Raw genomic sequence first — 27,278 nt, forward strand, 5'->3', positions numbered from 1 at the left:
ACCGCTGCCTCACTCTCCTTAGAGATCAGGGCTTCACTGCAGGCGGAGTAACGTCAAGCTCTCCCCCCCCCCCCTCCCCCTTGAGTGTCATTAGAACTCCTCCTTTATCATACAGTAAGATGGCTTCACTCGTGGCGAAGCAGGGTCCCTCTGCCAGGCCGAGTGAGGAGCGGCGGGAAAAACACTAAATAAACAACAAATGCGGTTCATGTGCATTTCCCATAGGCAAGAGACACAAGTGTATAACGTGTCGGCACTAATGACAGGGAAGGCTCGTATTAATTGAGGGGTGCAGAGTTGCGGCTGTAGGGTGTCTGGGGCAACACAGTAACAACAAGCTCGGGAGTGGTGTATGCGGAAAACAGTAGGCACGCTGCACTTAACCGCAAGCCCTGGGCGGCTACAATTCCTGGCAAAAGTGAGACATGCACCCGCCTTTGCCCAATTGCGTGCTACCTTCGGATACAAAGGCCAATAAACCCCCCCCCAAAAAAAACACACGCACGAGCGTGTGAAAGTACTGATCAATTCTAAGAGGTCGTTTTCCTAGAGCCGCGCATGCGCGCTGCCCTAGGCTCGACCTAAAAAGCAGCTGCACTGTTGAGATGATGCCACCGGCAGATGGTGCTCAGCCAAACTTCAAAGTCTACAGAAAGCACGACTTGTCTATCAGAAATATTTTCCAGTCAACCAAATGACCTACGTCAACAAGAACAGTCCACTATTCCCTTCTCGTCCAATCATCAACCATCTGAACATTATGGCAGTAGGCAAAGGTCCACTACTAGGGTAGTTCAAAGATCAGGCCTGCCTAGGTTTTAAAGCCCCACATGCCACAATTGTGTAATGATCTAGACCAGTTGTTCTTAACCTGGAGTCCACGACCAGGGGGTCCGCAACAGTTCCGGAAATTAAAAAAAGTGAGCAGATTAATAAAATATATATACATAAAATGTACAACTGAACTTTTTAAAATCACTGAATAGAATGAATTTAAAATGGAAGGCTAAAAATTAAGTTTGGATACTTTTATCTGTATCCTGAATTAAGTATCGTAATTAATGATCCTTAGCTTGATTTGTGGAAGCAATGCAAGGATAACCTAGGTGTCCCTGTGGAGTTGTAAAGGGACTTCTATTAGCCACATAAGGTAGTGCACCCTTTCCTTGCTTCATGGACTATCTTTTATTACTTATGCTACTGCTGAGATATTTTTTTTTTAACCAAAAAGTAAAAAAAAATAGAATTTGCAGTTTTACTAATGCGAGACCTATTGCATTGTAAATGCTTGTTATTTAACTATGTTTATTACAAAACAAGTTCATGATGAACTCTATAGAAACAAAGGTTGCATCACCCTGGGTCAAGGATGGACGCCTCTTAGGGGCTGCAAAGGGTCACAGCCGCGATCCCTGGTATGCCTTAGCTACCACTGCCCCTTTCCTTGCGACCCCATGCAGAGCCATCTAGGTCATAAGCTGCACATGCATTCCCCAGTGGATTGCTAACCTTGGAGACCACAATTTGTTTTCAGAGGGTCACTGTGATTTCTCTCTCCAGGCACTGTGCAGTGACAGCAGTTTCTTTCCCTCCTTTTGGCACTATATGTCAGTAAATCATGTTTTTTTCCCCAAGTGTCATGTGAAAAGTCACAGTGGCCATCCGAGAATCAAGTCTAATTTTTGCCTCCATGGTCAGTGCTAAGGCATATAGCTGTGTGTGTTTCTTTAAGACCTACATGCTTTGAATGAACATGTGCAGTGAAAGCAACCACAGTTTTGCTGCAGAGTCCCCTACTGTGCGAACAGTCAGATAAAGGAGATGGCTGATTGCTGGTGCCAGGCCAATTTACGGGGATGGACATAAAAATTTGGTGGCAGATGCAGGAAGCACTTAATTTGAAGCCGTGGTAGAGCCCAGCAGTTGATCACAGAATGCTTTCCCCATGTTGCTGCTTCAGGTTATCTCTTTGGTTGTGGGACTATCAAAATGCGTTCTTCCCATCTGCATCCACTACCTCAAAAGAGACTGGAGCCTTCCCCCCCCCCCCGCCTCCCCGCCACACACACACAACCCCTACGACTTTAAAAATGTGACTTCCCAGGCCTTCATGCTATTAAAGTGTTTGTATCCTCCAGTCTGTGCATTAATTTAAATAGCCAATTGGCTGCACTTTTGTTGCTACCGGACAGAAGATGGGGGGTGGGGTGGGGGGGGGGGGGGGGGGGTGGGGGGGGAGGAGGGGAAGGCAGGCCCCACCAGCTGAGCAGGGTCTGTGATAGGGAGGGGGGGCAGGCCCATGAAAAGCAAGGAAAGTAGCCATAAGATGGTAATATCGCATCAGGGAACGTGATCTCCGAGCAAAGGACGGCAAGAGCATGAGATGCTGGGTGTGTCATCCGTCAATGACAAATGCCACAATAAGAGTGGGCAACAACAACCAGCATCTTTAGAGGCCAAATGTTGCTAAATGGAATGCATCAAGCCACTCATAACTCATCTTAAGGAATATAAATAAAAGACAAACAGTGCATTAAAAACAAGCCGCCTAATGTAACAGCAGCACCTTTGAGGCGAACAAAAGGAGATTCCAACATGGATCTCAAGAGTGACAGGATGTGGCGCAGCAGTCAGAGCTGCCAAGGAGCTCGGGAGCTGAGGAAATCTGTGTTCGAGCCTTGGTACTGGCTGAACATTCTAAGAATAAAGCCAAATTAATTATTCTTCCCCCTGATTGTGCTAAAATATAATAAAAAATGTTTAAAATAAAATAAGCAGCAATGTCGAAGGGGAGAGTAGGGACAGTGTTGTGAAGACGGAGGTCTGACTGCACAGGGATATTATGTGAGCAGGCAAATGAAGCTGCTCAAGCAAAGTAAAAAAGAATGTCCCACAATGGCAAGCAGGAGAAAGTCTTGTAAGAAAATAGTGCCCACAGAATGCAATTAAAACATCCCGAATAACAACGCATGTAACAGGGGCAGTCCTCATGGGAGGTTACAACAGGAGAAAAGGAGGTACTACTAAGCCTATTCACGAATCACAAGCCACCATTTACAAAGGACAGCAACAGGAGCAAAAATAAAAGATGGGTGGAAAATGGGTGTAGCTTCAAGTCCATAACTGAATGCAGCATGTCTCGAAGAGACAGCGCAAGCGCTACCTAGGCGAGACCTAAAAACAGAATCTGGTATGGGCGGTTGGTGGCCTCAATTGAAGCATTGGTATGCACAAAGATTATGCAATAAGAGCATAAAAGGCAAAGTGATATGCTAGTTTCTAGCATTCTGCATCGTCTTTTAGAAATAAAACATTTCTAACAGCTCCAACTTTCATTCAAACGTACAATTTCGATTTTTGTGTTTTTTTGTGTGCAAATTAAACAAAATATTTACTAATATGCTTATTTGCTTGATGTTTACTTGTTTCTGAATGTTATTTTGAGGTTCAAATCGTGGCAATGGAGTAGACTGGGGACCCCAGCTTCCAGTAGGGTTTCTGTGGGGTTCCTTAGAAGCAGTTGCATAACTGCCACTGCAGAATGTGATGAGGGGACCCCCCTTAGTCACCTCCATCTCACAGATATTCATTAGACTTGTTCTAAATGGAGGCCTCCTGAAGAGTTGGAGACCTGACCTGCACTACAGGGCCTTGTAACATGCCCCTTGAGCAGAAGTCAAAAGGTGAAGATCTGCTGAGCTAAACAGTCAGGTTTTTCTGTGTGGGTTGGTATGTGAGCAAGTGACGATTATACACCCTTATGGACTTGTGAGTGTCACTTAAACCCTTACATCATGAAATGTTCCAATCTCCCAGCTCAGATTAGTGGACTTGGACAAGAGTTGTTAGACTTACTGGTAGAGTCAGTTTACACAAATAACCTCCCCAAGCGGTCATCAAGAGGCAGCACTTCAGCGAGCATTTGATCTTTTGAAGTTGAAAATGGTGCCTAATCTTTTGAATTAATTGCACTCTTGGTAACCAGGAATAGGAACAGAACAGGGCGCTCAGCACAGCATTTTGGAGGAAAGTTGACAGAACAAAATATTATTGGTGCTACTAGAAGAGGAGAGGTCTGTTACCCATACAACCCCCGTTAAGCCCTTGAAAGAAGGGTACAAAGACGAAAACAGAGCTCTAATCCGAGCACACTAAGAAGTCCAAAGTCAATAATGTAGTAGACACAAGTGGATTCGTAGTCCACTTTCAAACCAAAATGATCAGTTTGGGTCACACGATATCCAATTCTTTTACAGCCAATGTTCAATACAAATGCTATATGGAAAATGCTACTTAGCAGTATGCATCTGTTCTTGGCATGTAGGGCTGCTGACATTCATATCTTAGCATAGATCGCCGCCTAGTGTTGGGTCCGAATGTTTGCACTGAGTTGTCCTGGAAGAGTCTTAGAAGTATCACGAGATAGGGGAATCCTCCCCTGAACTACAGTGCGCATGGGCATCCTCTCCATCTTCAGATTGTTTTTCACCATTGTGGCAAAGATGGGGTATAGAAAAGTAAGAGATGACCATGTAAATTTATGTAGAAAGAATTACTGCAGCTGTGACTAGCACCGGGGAGGAGGGTGGGCGATATGAATGTCAGCAGCCCTACCTGCCATGAACAGATGCATACTGGTAAGTAGCATTTTCTGTTCGAGGGATGTGGGATGCTGAATTCATATCTTAGCATAGACTGTATAGCAGTATCTCCTCCAGCGGTGGTCACCTGTACCAGCTGCAGCAGTTTGAAAGAGTTTTTAGGACAGCCTGGTCTACAGCAGCTTGCTGCTTTGCTTGCACGTCTACACAGTAGTGTTTAGTGAAAGTGTGTATGGTAGACCATGTAGCTGCTCTACATATGTCTTCTAGTGGAATATTTCCTAGGAAAGCCATAGATGCCCCCATTTCGCGCGTTGAGTGGGCTTTTGGGGGTACTGTTAAAGTGCGTTTGGCTTTTTGATAGCATATTTGAATGCACTTAACTATCCATCTGGCTATTCCTGATTTTGAAATAGCTTACCCTTATGCTGTGGAGCAAAAGCAACAAATAGTTGTTTTGTCTTTCTGAAAGCTTTAGTTCTGTCAACGTAATAGAATAGAGCTCTTTTTACATCTAGTGTGTGTAGAGCCCTTTCAGCCACCGATTGCGGGTTTTAGAAGAAAACTGGCAAATCTATTGACTGATTGAGATGAAATGTTGATATAACTTTTGGCATGAACTTAGGGTTAGTACGGAGCACTACCTTATTATGATGTATTCGCATGAAAGGTTCTTGCGAGCTACAGTGCCTGTAGCTCGCTCACTCGCCTGAGGGAGGTAATGGCCACTAAAAATGCCACTTTTCCATATTAGGAATTGTAATCAGCACGAATGGAGTGGTTCAAAAGGTGGCCCCACAAGTCTGGTAAGTACTACGTTTAAGTTCCAGACTGGCATAGGTGGATGTCTTGGAGGGATTATTCTTTTAAGTCCTTCCATAAAAGCTTTGATAGGTGGCATTCTTAACAGGGACAGGTGTTGTCTGTTCTGGAGATATGCTGCTATAGCAGCAAGGTGTAGCCGTATGGAAGAGTATGCTAGACTGCATCTTTGAAGATGTAATAAATAACATATGTTTTGGATGGAGGCATCTAATGGATTGATTTGGTTATTATTACAGTAAATTACAAATCTTTTCCATTTAGCTGCGTAGCATGCTCTAGTAGTTGGGCCTCTTGCTTCCTTGATAATGTTCATACAGTCTGGAGGCAAGTTAAGATATCCGAACTCTAAGACTTCAGGAGATAGATCGCTAGGTTAATCTCATTGGGATCTGGGTGCCCGATTTCTCCATGGTTCTGCGTTAACAGCTGTGGCGATAGGCGCAGCCTTTGGTGTGGGACTACTGAGAGTTCTAGGAGTGTCGTGTACCATGGCTGTCTCGCCCATGGTACACGACAGGGAGCAACTAGGATCATTGTGAGGGACTGTTGCTTTAGTTTGCGTGCCACTAACGGAAACAGTGGGGTTGGCGGAAAAGCGTACACAAATCTGCCTGACCAGTTCATCCATATCGCATTGCCGTGTGACAACGGGTGTGAGAACCTGGCGGCAAAGGACTGGCATTTTGAGTTTTCTTTTGTGACAAACATATCTATCTCTGGATGCCCCCACTTTTTGAAGAACAGTTGGAGGACTTGAGGGTGAATCTCCCATTTGTGTATCTGTTGGCTGTGTCTGCTTAGTAGATCTGCGATCTGATTGTCTATTCCTGGGAGGTGTTCTGCCAGGAGAAAGATGTGTTTTGGAATAGCCCACCTCCATATGCTCTGTGCTAGGTGAGACAGCTGCGGAGAGTGTGTCCCTCTCTGTTTCTGTATGTAGTACATGGCTGTCATGTTGTCCGTCCGGATCAACACAGCCTTGTTGTACAAGTATTTCTGGAAGGCTTTCATTGCTAGAAATACTGCTAGCAAGTCTAAGTGGTTTATATGCAGTGTCTTCTGCTTGACTGTTCAGAGCCCTTGGACTGTGTATTGAAGTAGGTGGGCTCCCCAACCCGTCAGTGATGCGTCCGCTGTTAGCACTACTTGTGGAACCGGCTCTTGGAACAGTCGCCCTTTGGAAAGGTTTTGTGGGTTCCACCACTGCAGAGAGTTGTAAGCGCGACTGGCTACCAACACTTAGGGCCCGATGTAGGTAAATCTCATTTACCGACTCTAGAATACCGAATTTTACCAAATCGGTATTCTAGATTCGGTCAATGAGATGTAGGAAATAATTCGGTAATTTTTACTGAATCGGTTTTTACCAATTCGGTAATTGCCATTGATTCCTATGGGCCTTGAGGCCCATAGGAATCAATGGCAAATACCGAATCAGTAAATACCGATTCAGTAAAATTACCGAATTGTCAAGGGGGACAGGGTGTCACTTTGACACCCTGCTGCACCCCCAATACTGGCTTGTGTGCCATGTGACACACATACATGCCCTTAGGGCATGTATGTGTGCCACATGGTGTGTGTCACCTGTACCACATGGTGTGTGTCACCTGTGACATGTGACACACATACATGCCCTTAGGGCATGTATGTGTGCCACATGGCACAGGTGTAAATGCCCAGATGTGCATGTACACTGGAATTCGTTATTTACCACAAAATATTATTTTGTGGTAAATAACAAATTCTTAAGGGCCTGTGGCACGGTTTTCAGTGGCACCTACATCTAGATTTACAGAATCGGTAAATTTACAGATTCTGTATTTTACCGAATCTGTAAAATGTAAGCCCCTTACATCTAAAACTCCAAATACCGACCGGTATTTGGGCACCTACATCTGGCCCTAGGTCTTTTAGTTGTCCTTGAGCTTGGTTCCACTGCCGTGCTAGGCATTTCTGCAATGGACGCATTTGAAGTCGGGCATGAGGGACAATAAATATGCAGGAGGCCATCATGCCTATGAGCTGCATAAACACTCGAGCTGGCAAGGAGAGTTGTGGGTGAAATGTTTGAATTAGAGACTGCATGTTGGCTATCCTGTTTGGATTTGGATATGCTTTTGCAACTGAGGTGTCAATTGTTGCTCCCAGATATTATTGTATGTGGGAGGGTTGCAGAATTGTCTGGGATGTGTGATTTGCACACTGTGCGTATGATTTGGCTTTTATGAGCCAATCTTCCAGGTATGGGAACACATGGATGTGTTGCCTTCTTAGGTGTTGTGCTACTACTGCTAGGCATTTTGTGAAAACCCTTGGTGCTGTAGTTACCCCGAAGGGGAGAACTTTGAATTGATAGTGTTGACCTTCTATCGTGAACCTGAGGTATTTTCTGTGAGCTGGATGTATAGGTATGTGAAAGTATGCATCCTTAAGGTCTAATGTAGTGAGGAAGTCGCCTTGTTGGAGTAACGGGAGTACTTGTTGAAGAGTGATCATATGGAAATGCTCTGAGAGTATGTATTGGTTCAGAGGTCTGAGGTCCAATATTGGTCTGAGGGACCCGTCCTTTTTTGGGAATAAGGAAGTATAGAGAATATACTCCTGTCCCTTGGTGTTGAAAAGGGACAGGCTCTATGGCTCCCTTTTCTAGCATGGATGTTACTTCTTGTTGTAACAGCGTGACGTGTTCTTTGAACATAGGACGGTGTTTGGGTGGTATGCTGGGTGGAGTAGAAGTGAGTTCCAGGCAATAACCATACTGGATAATTTGTCTCACCCACCTGTCTGTTGTAATTGTGTTCCAGACTGGTAGGAATTGTGTTAGTCTGCCTCCGACCGGTGTTGAGTAGTCTGAAGAGAGTGTGAGCAAGTCACTGTTAGGTGGCGGTGGAGGCTCTGGTGTTGTTGCCACCACGTCCTCTGCCCTTTTTATTATTGCCTCTATAACCTCCTCTGTTTGAGCCTTTATTAAAGGTGCTCTGGGTATTACCTTTGAACATAGAGGAAGTCTGTGATGTGTTGCCTCTACCTGAGCCTCGAAAAGAGGGGCGACGAAAGGAACTTCTGGATTGTTGGAACCGAAGTGCGCCCATGGACTTAGCAGTATCAGTATCCTTTTTCATCTTTTCCAAGATTGTATCTACTGCAGGGCCAAACAGAAAGTCTTGGTTAACTGGCTGGTTGAGGATGGTTGACTGCATTTTGTTTTTAAATCCGGAAATGCGTAGCCACACATGCCGGCGTAGTAATACGCTAGTGTTAATAGACCTAGCTGCTGTGTCAGCTGCATCAAGTGCACATTTAATGGAAGCATTGGTTATAAATTTGCCTTCCTGTATTAGGTCATTAGCCTTAGACTTGAATGTTTCTGGGAGGTGTTGCAGTAAACCTTCCAACTGGTTATAATGTGCTCTATCATAATGTGCTCTGTCATTTTGTGTGTTCGCAATTCTCCAAGTGTTTGCTGCTTGGGATGCCACTCTTTTGCCTGAGGATTCTAGTATCTTGGACTCCTTGTCAGGAGGGGGAGCATCTCCTGTTGTCTGTGAATTAGCTCGCTTTCGAGCGTTTGCTACCACTAATGAGTTTAAAGGCAACTGTGATTTAATATAAGACGGGTCTGTTGGGGCTGCCTTATACTTTTTCTCAATTCTGGGATTGAGGAGAGGACACGTGCTCTGGCTGGATCTTTAAATATGTCTGGCGCGTATTTTAGTATCCCTTTTAGCATAGGAAGTGTATGTACGCTTTTTTCTGAGGTAGGAAAAGTGTTGAATAGGAAATCCTCTTCTATTGGGTCAGTGTGCATGTCTACATTGTGATATTTAGCTGCTCTATCCACTAGTTGGTTAAAGACAATGGTGTAGTCAGTAGGCGACGGTTTTGTAGGATATGTAGAGGTGTCCGGGATGGGTTGTGGGTCGTATGTATCATAAGGATCATTTTGGCCATCCCATGTGTTATCCTGTACATCCTGATCCTCAGGGTCTACAAAGTTATCTTCAGGATCGTCCCCTATGTTTTCTGTCTCATCATAATGTGAAGGAGAGTAAGGTACATAAGGCATGTCAGGAAAGAAAGGAGGAGGAGTGAAAGGCCTTGAGGGAGATGTTTCAAAGTCTTTCTTCTTTGGAGGAACAGGGGAAGAAGTATCAGTGTCCAAAGGTCTCTTCTTCCTGTGGTAAACTGTCACCCGTGCTGTTTTAAGGTCTATATACAGTTTAGGTTGTTCTTCCTCCACTGGATCAGGGTGGAAAAGTTCTTCCTCAACTGTCCGTGGTCTTGGCGCCGATGATTTTGGCTTAGTCACTTGTTTATGAGTCTTTGGAGCGAGGGCCTTTGGCTGTGGAGCTTCTTTCGGCTCGACTGCTGTTTTCGGGTTGGTGCCCTTTTTCGGCTTGGCGACTCCCTTTTGTTAGACGGGTTTTGCCTTGATCGACTTTTTTGGTTCGGCGTCCTTCTTTGGTTCGATGACCTTTTTCGGATCAACCGTGTTTTTAGGTTTGATAACCTTTTACGGATCGACCGGCTTTTTCGTCGACTCAGCTGCCTTCTTCGGGTCACCAGGAGTTTTAGTGTGACCTGTTTTTGGGAGGTTGACACTCTTTCGGCTCAACGGCCTTTTTCGGGTCGACTATTCTCTTGGGATCGACAACCTTTTTTTGTTTCGATGGTTTTCTTCGGCTCAACAACCTTTTTCGGTTCAGCGGCCTTTTTGGGAATAGTGTAGCTTATTCTCGGGGTCTCAGAAGGCTTGGGTTTGGTCTTCGGAGCCAAGCCGGAAGGCGGGGTCTCTGAAGGGGTTTGTCGATTTCGGCTAAGGCCTTTTGGCGTTGCTTCGACCGGAGCCTTGTCTTGAGGTGGAAGCGGGGTAGGGGGCGTGGTACTCTCGGTTTTCCCCTGTGTGATCTGGTCATCTGTGTCCGACTGGTCTTCTACGGTGACAAATTCGAGGTCGGAGTCTGCCCCGCTTCTGGGAGGAAGTGTTAGTCATCGAAAATGTTCTCCGGTTCCGGTGCCTGCCGCTGCATTTCTTGTCTAGCAGCCCGTCGGTTCCGGATAGCTTTCTTCGACAGGAACTGAGCACAAGCTGGACAATCTTCCTCGTTGTGCTCGGGAGAGAGGCACTTGTTGCATACTGTATGTGTATCAGTATGTGGGAACTTGGGAGTGACATTGTGAGCACCTTTTAAATGGGGTCCTTTCCATCGGCAGCAGGCCCACGTGGCGTCGAAAAGGCCCAACGGCCCGTGTCGACGACAGGATCGAGATGGAAAGTGATATCGAGTAAAGGTTTACCGAACGAGACAATACTGTCGGGGTAAAAGGCCTTTTGGACTTAGAAAGTTGAAAAGTTTCAGTTCTTAAGTTGGAGTTGAGGAATAGCATCCGAACCCAATGGCGGAAAAAAACAATCTGAAGATGGAGAAGATGCCCATGCGCACTGTAGTCCAGGGGAGGAGTCACCTATCTTGTGATACTTCGAACACTCTTCCAGGACAACAAAGTGCACACATCCGGACCCAACACTAGGCAGCGATCTATGCTAAGATATGAATTCAGCAGCCCACATGCTTCGAACAGAAGTATTCCGTTAATCCAATCCACGTACTTTCCTTCAGTATTTTGTACAGCCAACACGTGTTTTGTCGCTCGGTAATTCATAGCTCGACTTCTTCAGAGCTGTAAGTTATGAATATATAACATCAGCAAATATATCCCATTAATTTGAGACGGACCGTCACCCATCAAGGGGCAACAGTCAAAAAAGTGAAGATAGATCTTTTGTGCAAGGTAGGGAGGAACGTCCTTGCCACATAGAATAAAGGCTATAGGTTGAACAATCATTTGTGTTGGGGACTTGTTATAATCGTTCCTCAGCTAAGTTTTTTGATTTGACTAATTTGTCGGTTTTTCTACCACAGATTACTGACTGATACTTACTATACGCAACTGCTAGGTACGGATGAATGTATGTACAGCACGCTCTATGTTATTTCTGTTGGCTGAGGAAAGAACTGTACTGGTGCTTTAACCAGGTACATTATGTTGGTATTTCGCCTTAAGGCTCTCTATTCTTTACAGGGTATGTTTTACCTGTCATAAGGGTGTCACTATTCAATGTAGACTAAGGTTACAGGATGTTTTGTCACTATGGTGTTATTTCTCAGAAGTTTTGATCGTTTTTATGTAGTTTTAACATTCACATTGTTAGAACATATTGTCTCTTCATTTTACCAGAAACCACCTATTTTTACTTTGTTGTGTGTATCACAAGACCTTTTTACAGACAGACATACTCCATAAAGCCTTTCATTATCCTTAACAGGTCATTATTATACAGGTGGTACTCTTTCTAATTTCCTCCCCCTCTATGCCATCGTAGGGCATGCGTGGTATTGAGGGACCCAGGTTTCTTTCATTTACTTACTCACATAAGTCTTGTTCATTACATGTATTGTTCACTGCTTCGCTATTTTCTGGTGTTGGATAACTTCCCCAAATTTGTGGACTAGCATTGACCACATACTATGACTGCGGTTACAAAGTTTCTTTCTCCAGCGCACTTTTTTTTTTATTGTTCCACACGTTTCTTCTTTCTTCTACTTTCTCCTATTCTCCTTAGACTCTTTTTGGCATCATGATTTACTATAATGGGACCAGATCTATCTTCAATTTTGTGACTGTGTTGCACCTTGGTGGGTGACGGTCTATCTCAAATTGATGGGATATCGTTTCTGATGTTATATATTCATAACTTACAGCCCTGAAGAAGTTGAGCTATGAATTACCGAGCGAAGAAACACATGTTGGCTTCATTAAGTATAAAATACTGAAGGAATGTATGCTGAACCCGTGAATTGGATTAACGGACTACTTATGTACAGAATTTGTATTGAACACTGGCTGTAAAATAATTGGATATCGTGTGACCCAAACTGATCGTTTTGGATTAAAAATGGACTACAACTTCACCTGTGTCTACTACATTGACTTTGGAATTCTCTTAGTGAGCTCGAATAGGACCTCAGTTTTCTCTTTTTGTTTTGACAATGCAAAAAAACATCCTTTTGAAACCTGTATATTATATTTTGTGCAGCTATCACTTACAGATGAGCTGGCAATCTGGGGCATGAAAAGAACTGTAGGTAAATTAACAACAAACTATAAAGGCACATGCAACTAAGCCTTGGCATTTTGAAGCAAAACAGGGCAGGTCTTGACAAATCAGAAAAATGTCACCAGACCGGCACAGATGCATAGCACAGGAAAAACATCCATCTACCATGGCAATAAATAAGCTAGTAGATCTCAGACTTTGAAATGGTAATGTACGGCAGCGTAACATTTTACAAATAGCATGAAAGAGAATAGTTATATGGATCGGGAATCATGACTGTACCTGTAGAGCAAGTCCTGACAAAGGGGCTTGAGCAGCAATTCGAGATACAGCTGTGACTAACGGGGGGCTTATAGTGGAGCAAAGTCAAGCAGTCATCAAGATTTCATAGAAAAAGTTGCTTACCTTTGATAATACTCTTTCTGGTAGGGACTATCTACACCTGCAGATTTCTACCCTTTTGAATCCTCCCCAAGCATCAGACTGGATCTGACAACTTTCCAGCAGCACCTTTGCGTGCCAGTAGGTGGTGTAATGGCGCTGCACACTGATGCCGTTCCACTCCAGAAAAGATGTACGGAGCCTATATAGGCCCCACTCCGCGTGCGGTCAGTTGCTTCTGAGTGTGTCTGCATCCCCCAGACACAGAGCTCCAAAAGCAAACTTGTGTGACCAGTGTGCAGATCCCTTGACTTGAGATCTTATTGAGGATAGAGGCCAACCACAGGAAGGGAGAAATCTGCAGCTTGCCAGAGTCTCTGCCAACAACAGCTTTCTCCAAGGTAAGTAACTTGTTCTACTGATAGAAACTACTAGCAGTGGATTACTCATCTTTTAAATAGATACCAAAGCAGTAACTATATGGTGGTGGGTGTATGAATGGACCCAGACCAGAAAGCCCCTGGCACACTAAAGCAATATTTTGATCAAGGTTAGTGACTTAAACAGATGAGAGGTAGCTCCCGATCAAGGAAAGGACAGATGTCAGTGTGCTGCCTATATAGGCTCCACAAGTCAAATCCGGAGCGGAACAGCATTAATATGGAGCTGCACGCGCCACCTACTGGTACAGAGAAACAGGTGAAAAGAACCCAGATCCAGTCTGACACCTGTGGAATAGTCCAAAGAAAAAAGAATCTGGGGCTTTAAGTGTCTATCAGAATTAAGTAAAACCAGTTCTTTAAAAGGGGACATACCAAGATGCTTACTAAATGCAATTTTTGAAGTGGGAAAGAAGAGAGCCAGCATATCTCAGAAAGGGTGCAATAAGGGGAGACACAACCAGAACTTTTCAAGAGTAAACAGGTACTCTGGGATAGTGACTTACTGTTTTTCTTTTACTCAAACTCAAGCAGAGTACAAGAATCAGCTTTTTTCAACAATCCGTTCTCCTGCTTTATTTCCTAAATTTGCAACCAGAACTAAAAATGGTCTCATCTGATGCCAGTGAATGCATCAACCCTTGAAGGGTGACAGACTGATTTGGCCATGAAAAGACTTGGCATGTTCATCTGTAGATTACATTACAAACACCTGCTATAACGATCGATTCACTGAACCATCTGACTTGCAGAAATAGGAAAATACTAAAAATCAAATGTATTTTTGCTATGTGATATCTTTCCATGTTTCGGCATCACCTACAAGACTAAAAAGAATAAACCCAATCCTCCCCTGAAGCAAACAAATGAACATGTGTAGTAGCAGCAGATGCTTGGACTGTGGTGGGGCGAATTGAATGTCACAGCGAAACAAGTCTGGGCCTGCACTGCTTGAGCGGAGGAGAATAGTTGTCTGAACTCAAGGAGCAACGTTCCCAGAATCAGGAGTTTATATCTAATTCAGATCTGTACAACCTCACTGGAGGCGAAGATGACTGGCTTCGTTTTTAAATCTCTAAAATCCAAAAGCCTCCCAGTAAACCTTTAAAATAGTAGACAAGTATGGGCCTACAGTGTTAGTTTCCCCCCAGTATTTTATTGTATTTTCTCAGTTTTTGTTGACAAAAAGCATTAGATATAGAAATGCCATATACATAAAATACAGGACAGAAAAAACAGTATCACATCTAGTTAATAATACACGCAGCATTCAACGTTTTGGAAGCAAGGGTCAGTGTGTGTATATTATATAAATATATTATATACACATACACACGTGTACAGTACATATTCAAGCTTTTGTAATCAAGACCACAATATACAGTTTTTCTACAACTTTTGTTTGTAAGATTCAATAAAGTAAAAAAGCAAATAGTATAACGAAAATTTCCACCATGCAGGTAAACGAGACACTACCATAGCATGCTCTACAGACATACATCCCATTGTCACCCGGCTATATTTGTTGGGACACAGGAGAGTGTTTAGTTACCTCAGGGTTCTGAATGAAGGGATAATTCAATCTGATGACATTTTCCTTATAGACGTTTGTCATCTGTTTTGGCTTCAAGTATTTCTATATAATTTTCTCCTTTCTTTTCATCTTGAGCCCGTATATTGTGTTCTAGACAACAATTTAATATCTGCATACACCCATTTCTTTAGGCCTGAAGACCGTGTCCCTATGGGCAGTGCCGCTAGGGATTTCCAAGACACTGCTATCCAGGATTTGGCCGACCTAATGAAAGGTCAATAAATGTACCATTTTTGTTTTCTACGTAGGGCCCAATAACCCCAGTATACAATGTAGGACCTCTCTCGGTATTTGTCTGCTGGTCAGACTGTCCACACACACTCCAGAACCTCCCCCCAGTATCTGCACATCACTGGTCATTGCCATATAATTTTATAACAATAATTTTCGACGCAATAGGTCCCGCAGTTGCGATATTTTAAGCTATTGACATTGTAAATGATAATGCCTTTTAAGTATGTGTTTTTCAAAGCAACATATACATATTATATAAAAGGCATTGTCATTTCTAATGCGAATAGCTTAAACTCTTGCAAAATGCGAGACCACTTTAATGATGACCGTGCCCCTTTCTTTAGACGCTGCTAGCCGTATTTAGGTTACAGTAAGCAGCATCTAAATGGGTGCAGCCAACCTTAAAGTGAAAGCGCGTAGGGTGCACTTTTACAGAAAGTTTAAAAATAAATACATAAGGCTTTTGTAGCGAGGCCGCTGAAGATATAGCAGTTGCGATGTATGTTAAATAAATAAGCACGGCAGCTAAAGTGAAAGTGGCGAGCAGTCTAAATTAAATAAATAAAGAAGTGTGCTGCTAAAGTGAAAGCAGACCACGCTGAAAATTAATTAAATGAGCGCGGACTCTATAGTTAAAGCAGACCGTGTTCGAAGTTTAAAAATACATGACTAGTAACAATATAAAATGTGGTGGCATGCTGCGACGTCATGGGTGGAATACAAAAGATTATTAAAGTAAATAGTGCCCAGCGAGTAGAAAGCAGACTGTGTAACAACACAAGTAAAAAAGTCCAGCTGTTATGGAATGTTACAAATGCCTACAAGGCGGTACCAGGAAGGGACTACTAAGCCTAGTCACGAATGAAAAGCACCGATTTTAAAAGGACTGTCACAGGTGCCAATTGAAAAGATGGGTGGTAAATGGATGGAGATCCTATGCCATACCTCAATACAGCATGCCTCGCAGAGCAGCGCGTGCGCAGCCCAGGCTCGAACTAAAAACGGCCCGCCAGTCCAAAACTGGCCCCTACCCTTCCGGACCACCGAGAACGCCTGGTGCCTGCAATGGACAGTCAGGCCCAGCTTCTGACCTGCCCCTTCCTCTTTGAACTACTGGACATGGACTTTGAGGGAGCTGAACATAAGCTTCAGAACATCTACTGGGAGGGGAGGGCAGTGGAAGGCAAAGTGTTATCCAACGCAGATGCCGGAGATTGAGATCCATGCCAGATTTCTAGGAAAACTACTTTGTAAATTAGTTCTGTTTTGACTTATCGTTTGTAAATGTATCTTTTGTTGATATTATGATAAATCTGGTACACTAGCAGCCTCTCTTGAACTGGCCAACAATGCCCACTCTTTCGTGCTTGGCCTGCCAGTCACTTACTTACAAGGTTGGCCTCAAATAGCTTTGCAGAGGCAACATATCACAAAGTGACAGAACTGCCATTCACAGCTTGGTCCTTGCTGGGCAGTCACTTTGTATGCGCAAGAGCAATATTGTGTACTTGCAGACAGTAATGTGGTATGCAGTCCAGAGCAGTGTTGTGGGAGCAGCCATAACGTTTGGTCAGTAAAATAACAACCCGAATTAAAGAAAGTAGTATTTGTTAATAGTTACATCCTGAGGAGCCGTTAGATAGTCTTGTTTGTACACAATCAGCAACTGTGTAGGAAGAGCCTACTATTTGCCTTTCTCAGGCTAAGATTACTCACTAATCGCCCCTGCATGTTCTTTTGTTTTACTTTGCCCTTACAAATGTTGGGAGGGAGTACACACCCCTAGCACCCACAGATCCGAGAGAACTAGACTCTGTCCTAAAATGTGGTAAAGAAGCATCCCTCGGCACGGCGTCACCTCTTTCGTTAGCATCAAGTGTCTCGATGTCTTGTAGTTTTTTTTCATGGAGATGATTGTGCCCCTCTCACTGGTGCTGCTATTAGAGTACTGCTCGCAGCAAAACAATACACAAAACGCTGTAGCAAAGGCACATGGCAGCATCCAAGCCTTATTCACAAACCAGTGGTGTGCAGGTAAGCACAGAGAGGTACTTAGTCGCTTAAAGTGAAATCCTCATGACAGTGAGCTGTGGAGAGTCCTGCACAGTAGCTGTGAGCAGTTGTTAGAGAGTACGTGAGTGCAGGAAGATACATATTACAAAGCTCACTGTGTGAGGTTTCCAAATTGAGCTCTGTTGTGTGCGGTCATCATAACCCGCCCATACACCGTGACAGAGCATTTGTGTGTAAGCCGTGTCAGAGCTGTTGCATTTTCGCAGTGACAGTGCATTCATGTGCAGATAATCACAAACCAATCACAAACACGCAGGAGAAGCAGCGGTGTGCAGTCAGCCACTTAGCTAGCAGTCAATCTGCAGTCAGTCAAAACAAAGTCACTCACGGAGCACTCGCATGACCTCAGTCACACAGTCGCCTGTCACTCCCACAACAGCCATGGGTATTTCATCGCAGATCAGTCGGTTACAAAGCTGGGTCATTATTGCCACAGAGCAGCGGTGTTCAGTCACTAACAGGAAGAAGTCAATTGAAGGCAGAGAAAGAGCAGGTGCACAGAATAGTCGCAACCCTCAATGTCCATCAGCCTTTCCCGAGAAGTAGCTCTTATCGCCCAGCGCGCTGAGGGGCCCTGTGTTACTTGGCGACCTTGTGTGTGCTCGTTAATAACTGCAGCCCGTGGACATGCCTGCCTTGATGGGAAGGGTGTGAAGTACGAGCGCACTGGTAGGTCACCCCCGGATCAGAATTTTAAAAAGCGCTGTAACACAGACACCACTATCCTTGGCATACCGTTTTTTTTCTAACTTTATATTTTGTTTTACATTATATTTAAGCTGCGACGCGCAGTCGTTGACTGCCTCATAGCGCTTTAAAAATAAAAAAAACTTTCAGCCTTGCTGCTGTACAATATGGATTAAAAAAACAAGCTGTTGCCATTGAGCGAATGAAAAGAAAAAAGCCCTTACTGACTAAATAGAAGGAGACAGTAACAACGCAACTAATGGATCCAGTCCGGATGGGCGGTAACAAGGAGGGACTAAGAAGCCAGCCAAAGGAAAAGATGGGCGGGGCTTCCACTCTACTTCTAAAACATACCCATCTACAATATGCATCGCAGAGCGAGCAGCGCATGCACGCTGCTAAGCTAGGCGAGACCTAAAAATCGGCTTTGTCTATTGCACATTTCGGACAAATGTCTGAAGCGCCAGTGTACTTTGGTCAAATCATTTTAGGTGTCAAGTGTGGTGAGAAAAATTAATTGGGTACATTTTAATCTGAGCTTTATAGAAATCTATATCACTCCATTTCGACACTTTACCCACTAGTCGGCCAATCCTAGGCAGGTCTCCCACAACTCCCTGAGTCCAGACAGCCTTGTACTTTGTGGGTTTGTTAGGCACCTTACAAACAGGTAACAGCCTTACTGTCATGTCCTTGTGCCAATAGAACCAGGGGAGGGAGACCTTAGGGGCCTAGTGGATCTTGTGGAACATGGGGCGTGTTAGAACCCTGTAGATTAGAAAATGATGAGGGCCCCAATTCTTATATTTCCATCACATTTTCAAATGGTCCCAATGTTCCATTATGAAAAAGGTAATCACAGGCCGTCATACTTACTGCAATCCAAGGGTCATATTGTACGAGGTCTTCAGTATAGCATTGTTGGTTAAGGACCAGAGGGGAAGTGTGGGAGCATATGGAGTTTGCTTTGACTCTGTACGTACGATTTCCAGCACCTCTTTGTTGCTTTCATAGGTATATTACGGTGTTCGTTGTTCACATTTTTCCTCATTAACCATTCCAACAAAGTCAGATTCTGCACTCCTGTAGTTAAAACCTTTAGTCCTGGAGATCGTCCCCCAGATACCCAATGCATCAGCCACTGGCCTCTGCAGATTAATCTTGTAGTTGGGGCGCCCAGCCCACCTTCCGCCAAAGAGGCACACAGCTTTGTTATAGCCACTCGGCACCTTCCTGTGCCCAATATCAATGAGACAAGTAGTAGCTGCAGTTCCCTAAAGGCACTATTTTTAGGCACCACAGGGTTGCCCGCAAAAAGGACAGAAGTCAGGGCAAAACCAACTGTTCTGCTCATCGGGGAAAGTGGGAGTGTGCCCCAGAATGGATTGGACTGCCTTGTCGTCAACGTCTGCCCCAGGCTCCCCTCGACGAAGGCACACTCAATGATACACATTCACCCTGCAGTATGTCATTGCATTTATTTGCCATTGTAGCCCTGTAGCAGGCAAAAAAATTACCTTATTCCTCGGATAACCTAACCAACGGAAACAGATATTTGTTCCAATTAAACTTCAACCTGAAATTGCTCCAAATTTCCTTGGTAAATTAATCAATAAGAATAACCGGTCACCATTGCTTCGAAGATAGATCAGGTCATCATCTGCATATAGAGATATTATTTGCCACCTTCCTACTACATTTAACACCCATTTCGGACCTTCGCGTGCACCAGAGGCAGAGAGTACCGCAGCTTCACCCAACCCAGTAACTTTAAGCCTAGCCCAATTTTGAGGAGTACTAATAACAAATGAGTTCGCCCAGCAAATTCCCAGTTTGGGGAATAGCAAGGGAGAGAGTCTGCAATGGAGCAAATATATAAACAACCCATGTGTAGAATGAGTCACATCAAGCCCTCAGCAAATATGACAAACATTCATATGGTGAAGGGACAATGTTTGCAATGAGTCTAACCACTGGCAATCACTCAATCCAACCCACAGTTCGTTTACCTACTTTAGTTACCTTAGATTGGACCCAGTCATATGCCACTCAGTCTGCTCCCGAGATGCTTGTATTCAGTCCAGGAATCAGGAACTGGCCTGGAAGTTCGGGCTGGACTGTTTCCATTGGAGAAGGGTCAAGACTGATTTGCATATGGCTGAGGTGGCATAGTGCGCAAAATGATGGATATGAATGCAGCCCCAAGTATTTCACTTTTCATCACTTTTTTGTATACTTTAGTGTGTCACCCAAAGTGGGGCCGTTATGCCCAGATGTAGGTCCCGTGTACATGGTATCACTGGAACCACATTATACCTGGCAGATGAACCCCAACAAGGGTGAAACCGGTCTGGGGTCACTTGTGCTCCGGTTCATTTAAGACATGGAAGTTCAGGCTGGACTGCTCCCACTGAATCAGGGTAAATACTAATCTCCGTATGGTAGGGTCCAAAATGAGATGGCACAGTGTGCAAAATAACAATGGATTGGGATGATCCCCGAGAATTTACCAATGGCAGAGATTAATTCAAGCATTCCATCCATCACTTTTTTGTATACCTCAGCAAATACAAAGCATTATCTGAGATTGGCAGCCTGCCATGACTGAGAGACTGGTATAGCCAATACAGACGTAAAGCTATGCCAAAGCCAAAATGGGGCCCATGATCAGCCCAAAAGGTAGCAGCTGTCGTACCAGTGACACATCTGCAGCCAGCCTCAGGAGGACGAGACTGTATAAGGAATAAGCCGCTACAGGAGCTACTGCACTTAGACCACCATGTCGTCAATTTCCAAGAGAAGTCGCAGACCCAACAGCTCAAGAGCTTCCAATGCAGGAGCAAGACAATGCAGGAGAAAGATAGCCACCTGCACTGCAGCGGGCTACAACACCAACATGGAGGTAACCGAGGGGCTTCAGAACTGTGAGAGAATGAGACAGAGCCACATTCCACAGAAGCTTTAGGTGATTAAGCACCAAGAGGCGACCTTGAACTGAACTTTTAGGCACATCTACACCCGAGGATGATTCGAGAATATGGCACGATTGGGAGTGAAACTCAGTTAGCAGGGGGTTGGGGGGAGGAGGGGGGGGGAGGGGGCGTTACAAAGTCATAGCATGTCAAGGAAAACTGTAAATAGGAATAGTCCTTTTGTCAGGGTTCCCTAATGGCGCACAGTAACATTGAGTTACCTTGTGTGATTCAAGCACTTTCTTTAAAAAAAAACAAGCATTTGCAATGCAATAGGTCTCGCATTAGGAAAGTGTGAGCTATTGGTATTGTAAATGACACACTTTTTTAATGTGTGTTGGCTTTGAAAATATATTAATTAATAGCATTGTTATTCACAAATCCAATAGCTTACACTTTCCTAATACGAGTCCTATTGGCTATGGCAATGCTTGTTGGTAGCAAGCAAGGACGGTCCTGTTGTGTTGCTGAGTGATGATGTGGTTGGGCTGAGTGATGTGGTGGTGTCCCAGAGTGATGTGGTGGTGTCCCAGAGTGCTGTGGTGGTGTCCCCGAGTGATGTGGTGGTGTCCCCGAGTGATGTGGTGGTGCCCCTGAGTGATGTGGTGGTGCCCCTGAGTGATGTGGTGGTGCCCCTGAGTGATGTGGTGGTGCCCCTGAGTGATGTGGTGGTGCCCCTGAGTGATGTGGTGGTGCCCCTGAGTGGTGTCCCCTGAGTGATGTGGTGGTGTCCCTGAGTGATGTGGTGGTGTTCCTGAGTGATGTGGTGGTGTTCCTGAGTGATGTGGTGGTGTTCCTGAGTGATGTGGTGTGTGAGGGTGAGGGTGTGTGTGGGGGTGAAAGTGAGTGAGGGTGAGAGGGTTGTGAGGGTGAGGGGTTTGAGGTTGTGAGGGTTAGTGAGGGTGTGTGAGGGTGGGTGAGGGTGAGGGAGGGTGAGAGTGACAGGGTTGAGCATAATGGGGGTGAGGGTGTGCGAGGGTGAGGGGGTGTGTGAGGGTGTGGGGGTGTGGAGGGTGAGAGGGTTGTGAGGGGTGGGGGTGAGGGTGAGTGAGGGTGGGTGAGGGTGAGTGAGGGTGGGTGAGGGTGAGTGAGGGTGTGTGAGGGTGTGTGAGGGTGAGAGGGTGTGAGGGTATGTGAGGGTGAGGAGGTGTGAGGGTGAGGGTCTGAAGTAAATGGTGACATGGCAGACATCATAAGACAGAGGGAAGAGACTGCGTGGTGACTGCGTTGGTCAGTTTCAGAATCAGGAGGGATAGAGTCAGCACAGTCTGCGAGGGATCAACATGTCTAGAGGCAAAGCATAGCGGATGTAGCATTGCAGCTAGCAAGTCGAGTCGATCAAGCTGAGTGTCCCTAGAGAGATGGCAACCCAGCAACAGCATTTGAGGAGCAAGGCTACTGTAAACAAGCACGTTAAACTTTCACTTTCATCCAGAAACAAGCTCTCGCCATTGCTGTGGCGGAGGGGGGCGGGGGAGCGGGAGCGCATTCCTTTGAAGTCTGATGCGGGGGCGCAGCAGCCTTTGAAGTCTGATGCCGAGGCACAGACAAATGGTGGTGCGCGATGTGCACTCGGGGAGCGGGGGAGCAGCAGCCCTTGAAGTCTGATGCCGAGGCACAGACAAATGGTGGTGTGTTATGTGGCTGGCAATGGTGTGCACGCGCATAGATCACATGAACTGTATGCGGTCCGCAGCCGTTTTGTTAGACTTTTCTTTTCTGCTTACTATAATCTCGTCGGAGCAATGCGCAAGCACATTGGCTCTGGCGAGACCTTAAAACAGTTTGTACACAGTGCAGAGTACTTCCAAATGGATCTTAGATTCTGATGGTTGTTGTTGCTAGGGCAGGGTTGCTGTGGTTGTTTTGTTCAGATTGTAGGTCAAACTGAATGTGTGATTTTAAAATATGGTCGATCAACTTTTTGGAGGGCTGGTGGAGACTGCAAATAAACAGTCCAACTGTATCCCACCCAGGGATCTGGTCAGCTCCTTTTGATGTAGTGTTTGAAGCAGTAACACTATTTACCAGAGCATAGAGTTGGCAACTGGCCTCACTGCCTTGCACAAAGCTAATAAAAACCAGAACATCATCACCGCAGTCTGAAGTTATTCCACAATTCGCGAGTGTGGTTCATATTTATGGAGACATCAAAAAAACACTGAGGACCTTTACAAAACCAGAAATGCAACTCCCAAGAGGGCAGCCGGACCCGGCGGCGCAGAAAAGTTTTATATTGATGCTTTGGTTTAGTATTATTGACGAGGATGTGGAGAGAATGTTTTCGGTCGGTCGCTGCAGTTTTGAGGGTTGGCTGTGTTCCTAGGGCCCCGTCGAGAGGCAGGAGGGGGGTTGCATTTCAATGGCTGAGGCCGCTCGCTTGCTGGACGCTTTCCCGCCTCGAGTTTCTGATTGTCAGGAGCCTTTCCCTTTATGATAACAAACACAAAATGATATATATTTTTTTCTCCCAGCAGCAAGCAAACAGCGGAGTTGTTTATTTTGCTCCCTCCCAGGCCTTCTTCCTCCTGCCGCCTCGGGGCCCAGCATGTGCGGCACCAGTCTTCTCACGGCTCGGTGCCGTGACTGGCGGGAAGGACACCTCGGCGGCCTCGAAGTTCAGCTCTCGTGCTGGCTGCCAACAGAGCGGCACAGTTCAAGTTTCCAAGCCTTTTGCTCTTGGAGCCAAGTCAGAAAGGCTTCTTGGCAGCATCAAAAGAAAGACAACAACAGGAACCGAAATACGATTAAAAAAGCATGTTTACTTTAGATCTTTTATTATTTATTTGCCTTTTTCCAGTTTCTCCGTGGTGGTGGGGGAGTTTTAATAAGTGGATCCACCGCGAACGAAGCAGCAAATTACCTCATCTTTTTCACCTGAGACTAATAGAAGTCAGATGCTGCCTTCTCTGCCTAATTGTTAGACAATGCTGTTTGTCAGGGCAGGCAGCAGCAGGGCAACTTTCCCCTCTATTGTGGTCAGGGTAGGAATGCAGGGAATGCGGCTCTATGCATCGCAGCCATGACCGCAGTTTGGTCCCTACCTGCTCTGGAGACAATTTTGCCCTCCATTCACACCAGCCCCAAGCCACCCCGAAACCCCTCCCTGTCCCAAACCAGCGTGAGTCACCCTCAAGGTCAACGAGACAGAATGCGGCTAGGAGTACATATTTAGGTCGTGGGAGCCCTTCTTGTGGTGAAAGCAGCCCGGCCCAGCCGTACACTTGCCACCCGGCTAGTATTTTATCAACCTTGCCTGCTTATTTATGTCCATGTCATTAGAAAACTTGAGAAAGGAATTTAAGTATTTTTCCTTTTGAAACATAACTCTTGAAACAACAAACACAAGAAAAACAAGTAATTTGCCCGCAATCCCAAGTTACCGGTCTAGGTTGCTGCACGCTTTCAGGAAGCAGAGTTGCTGGCGGGGGCGAAACCAGGAAGTCAGGCATCCTTGCCCGTGACATGGGCGGGGCCTGTGACGCGGCCGGAAGAGGCCGGTGTTGCGCGTTGATGCGGGCTCCCATCATGGAGGGAGAGCGCCGAGGTAGCGTGAAGATCCACAGAAGTGCCCCGCGTGTGGAGAAAAGGAGCTCAGCGAGGCGACTCGAGCACGGTGAGTGGAGGGGGGATATGTGTATATGTGTGTGTGGCGCGCGTGCGTGTGTGTGTGAGCCCCGTGAGGAGTGGTGGTGGTGGTGGGGGAGGGAGGGGGGTGCGCGTGTGTGTGTGTGTGTGTGTGCGCGCGTGCGTGCCTGCCTGCCTGCCTGTGTGTATGCCTGAGGGGGGAGGGGGGCGAGTGTGTGCGTGTGGGAATGTGTGAGCGCATGCGTGACTGTGTGTGATTGAGTCTGTGTATGCGCATGCGTGTGTGGTGCCGTGCGCGCCCCCGAAGAGGAATCTGAGACTGCGACGCTCGTGCGTGAGCTCCGTCTCAGATTCCTTCTAACACGCCAGCAACAGATGTCTCGCAGACAGCAGGCTTACGCCCGCTTTTTACGTCTGCGAGACCTAAAAAAAAGATAAGGATTGGGCTGGACAACACACTGTCTGTTAGTTGATTTTTGTTCTGAGATCCTGTCGAACACATAACCACAGAAAGAATCCTTTGACTGCTCACTCTTGCTTCCCTGAGTGAAGTGAGGAAAGGATTGTACTTGGCCTAGTGTACATAGCCATAGTAGGAACGACCTTAAGATACGAATGGTAAAAAAAACATCCACCACAGTTTTGGCATAGCAGCCTAACGGGGTCTGACAGCACATGAGCCTTGTGAGTGAAAGGGAGCGATGGGTATTGAATGAAATTAGGTGGCAGACAGTGCAAGTGAGTGAGAAGGAGTATGAAAGTGAGGATAAGTGTGTGTGTGCAAAGACAGAAAGAAGGTGTGAGAGAAGACAAAAGAATGTGTGAAAATAAGCGAGTAAGAATGTGTGAGTGTCAGTAAGCACGAGTGAACGTGTTACGCTTGCGAATTTGCCACTGATCCCGACACACTGGAAGTACTTCTTGGCGCTGGGAAGGACAGCCCATGGCATATGGGGAGGGGGCAGGCCACAATGACAAAACGCTGGTCATGACAAACTAAATATCACTTTTGTGAAATAAGTTACACATGATCTACAGATTAAGTCAATACCAGAATTTTGCCATTGGCATATATGTGTGTAAATCTTGGCATAAAAAGGGACACACATGATCCTGGCATAATCGCAGTAGTTACTGACCTATATGATGGCATCCAGTCCACATTTTGTCAACTCCGGAAGAGGGTTAGACTTCATTGCCTTGGTAAAAAAATGGTTGTTCCTGAATGTTTAATTCGTGCAATTTCAAAGCCTGTGGCTGTTGAGCACATTAATGTTAAGACCATGCCTTACAATTAACCTTTTAACCAAATTTTTTCAAAATGTACTTCAGGTGGGGAGCACCCTCCAACCTTCCTATAAGAAGTAGGACTCACTCTCTGGAAATCGCGGCAAGTATTTCAACCCACCACTTACACAGATCACTAGTCCCCAGTTGTCAGAGGGTAGTTTCGACCTTTCATCAGGCTATCCAATGAGTATTATGAAATGTGTCAAATTAACCCAGCGTCTTAAAAATCAGTCAATTGGAGAAAAAAATAGGCTCCTCCTAACTACTTCAAGAGATAGTGGGCAAAATGGTTCCTTCTAGTAGAGTTTTGCATCCTTTGTAAACTTTAAAGTATAAAACGTCATCAGGTTACCGGCTAACATTTTTCGCCCCCACTACACCAACCTTGTAAAATCGCTACACAGAATTTCAACACGTACAGCTAAACTCTCATCAAGCTTGCAAAAGTTCCATAACAGGATCAAGCAAACGCTTTCCCTCCAAAAATATCCCAGCTCCCCACCTTTTTACCTACTCTTGCAAATCCACCCCACCTCTAGTCTACCTTTCCCCTTCTGTATCCCACTCCCAGAAATTAATTTCTAGCAAATCCCCTATTTTTAGGTCGAGGACCGTAGGTTGCGCTTGCGCAGTTCGGTCCGAAGATTTAATGATTTTTAGTTAGGGGGCTTGAACCTGCCCCTCTTCTCCATTGGCTGGCCACATAAATGCTGGCCAGCCATTGGAGGAGAGGGGCGTCACTCCCTTTAAGCCCTGTCTTTCGGATTCGGGGCGTGTTTTTAGGTTCTTTCTATCTGTGACGTCTTCAGTCACTCAAACCTAAAAAACACGCCCCCCAGTCTGAAAAGGACGGATCCCCTCCCGGACCTCGCTGAACGCGTTGCACGACAGAATTCGCCATGAAGACACATACATGTATTCGTTTTCATGCGGCTGGGTAACGTGTGCTAGAACCTATATAAATGCGGGGAGCGCGCACAAGTACATGCCTGTTCCTATTAAGCAGCCCCATCGTCTCCACGTGGGTGGTCCGGCTCCCCCGATAACCTTCACACTCTGCGCGGAGCCGGCCGAGGCCGCACATCTTGCTGGGGTGGGAGTCGTGTGTGCCACGGCCCGGGCGTGCGGGGTAAACAGAGCGGTCCGACCAGGGCCCGAGCTGGCTGCTTGCAGGCTGGGGAAGAGCGGTACTCGGGGGAGATAGAGAAGAGCACCCCCAGCGGGGGAATATCTCAAGAAGTTGTGTCTCTTTGCTAACCTGTTAAAGGGCAACAATACTAAGCATGGAGTGGGCGAGATACACTATTAGCAATGTTCTTTAAAAATGCTGGAGTTGTTGTTGAACGCGTGGTGGTTCAGCCACAACCCATTTCCAGTCCTGGATGTCTCACATTCAAATAACGGCGTTCAGGTGTATTGGTCTATTAGTTCAATTGAAACAAACCAGGACTACAATACCCAAAATGCAGT

General features: G+C 45.6%; 1 protein-coding gene and 1 pseudogene across 1 annotated transcript in view; both read right to left on the reverse strand.

Moving 5' to 3' along the window:
- The window catches only part of LOC147712752 (uncharacterized), a 31,953-nt pseudogene extending 21,608 nt beyond the window's left edge, over positions 1–10,345 (reverse strand).
- The window catches only part of MAPKAPK2 (MAPK activated protein kinase 2), a 220,277-nt gene that overhangs the window by 100,273 nt on the left and 92,726 nt on the right, over positions 1–27,278 (reverse strand). The gene's annotated exons all lie outside the window — the stretch shown is intronic.

The sequence above is a fragment of the Lissotriton vulgaris genome, chromosome 5 (assembly GCF_964263255.1).
Source record: "Lissotriton vulgaris chromosome 5, aLisVul1.2, whole genome shotgun sequence".
Lineage (NCBI taxonomy): Eukaryota > Metazoa > Chordata > Amphibia > Caudata > Salamandridae > Lissotriton > Lissotriton vulgaris.